Here is a 1665-nt window from a genome sequence, read left to right as displayed (position 1 = left end):
GGGGTCTAAAAACAAGATAAAAAGCCTAAATCTGAGGGGAAAGGTCCTCAATATATAAGAGAAATTATCTGGCCATGCAGCAAGATCATTTCACTGGAATTCATGGTCAATAACCCTCATTTATATAGAATTAGACCTAATATTTGAGTTAAAAAAGCAGAAATTGTGAATTATTCTGACTAATAGTTGAGATCAGAGGAATGAAAGTGATCAGTTGTATTTATAAAGAGCGTTGGAAGGAATCCAATCCATGTTTTGTGGTAATTTGGTTAAAAAGAAACTCATATTTCATATGCAGACATTTATTAAAGCGGTCAGATTTGACTCGAGGACCACAGGAGATTTAATGTAGAAGATATTTTGTATTTAAACCCAAACGTTGTAGTACTAAATGGAGCCTGATATTTTGCACCAATTCATCATCAGTTTGGAGATGCCACTACTGTTTTCTTTGTTTTTGTTTTGTTTTTTACAGTGTGTTCTAGTTGTCATATCTCCCGCCCTCCCATCACACAAAAACTAAGTAAAGAAAAAACGAAACGAAGCATTTAGAAACCCTTGCTAACTCCAGTGTATTTGTCTGACTCAGCTGAACGCGCTGCATGGAGAGGATGCTGTGGAACGTCCTTGGCCTGATTTACCCGCAAAAAAAACACAACAACACAACAGTGAATAAACCGAAGCAACGGCACAGCTAAAAGTCAGCAAAACTCAAATTTCTAAACTCAAACTCAAAGCAAAAGACAAATTGGAATAAAGAGGCTCAAGAAGAGGAAGACCTGATCCCCTTCCTGTGCTGAGAGCAAACTCAACCCCTTATTTTCTCAGGCACACGGTTTAATTACAACTAAACGTGTGTGGACTTCTATATCGATGTGAGGACTACATTTGGTGGTTTAGACGCCCAGAATGTGGGTCTATTGGAGAGAGGACATGTCCCTCCTGTTTGGGGTGTCTCTGACCTGCGAGATGGGGTGGTTGACGTAAACCCAGCCCGTGCTGGGGTTGACGTGCAGGTACGCCGGCTTCTGATTGGACAGCGAGTAGGCGATGGCCGCGTTGCTCCCCTGGTCGTCGTCGTGTGCCGCCGCTCGCAGGAAACTAGTCCCCACCGGGGTGTCCTCCCGCAGGAAGTCTGAGAGAGCGGGAGAGACACTTTACTGTCAGGGAGGGAGGGGACAACATTTGAGGTTACACGGATACCCCGTGGTTACATGGATGAGCTTTGACACTGCACAGAAGATGTGAGTGAACCCGGTGAGACGTCATGTTCTGAGATGGTAAGCAGATATTATAATGAGTGTCGTGTCAGCAGCAGTGTCGCCTCGGTTTGTCAGTTCTGGGTCTGGCTCTGCAAACGTCAACAGATGCATTTTTATAAACGTAGGAGCGTAATCCTGCTGACGGAGACGAGGCCGGTCGAGGGAAACAACAGAGCTCCCTCTGCAAAGCTGCTTTTCAAGCGTTACGTCGGTAATAATGTCCTTTTTGACATATGTGGGTCTCTGGAAACATTTCACCTGAGTAGTCCCGTCAGACCCTGCCGGGTCTAATGAGCATCTCAGAGAAACAGCCAAAGCAGCAAAGAAAGAGACTTCAGATACAGTATTAGGGACCACTAACGTCTATATAAAAGAGACTTCAGATACAGTATTAGGGACCACT

This window comes from Etheostoma cragini, chromosome 6, assembly GCF_013103735.1.
Source record: "Etheostoma cragini isolate CJK2018 chromosome 6, CSU_Ecrag_1.0, whole genome shotgun sequence".
In the NCBI taxonomy this organism is placed as follows: Eukaryota; Metazoa; Chordata; class Actinopteri; order Perciformes; family Percidae; genus Etheostoma; species Etheostoma cragini.
The sequence above is the reverse complement of the archived record's forward strand: the minus strand, read 5'-3'. Positions refer to the sequence as shown.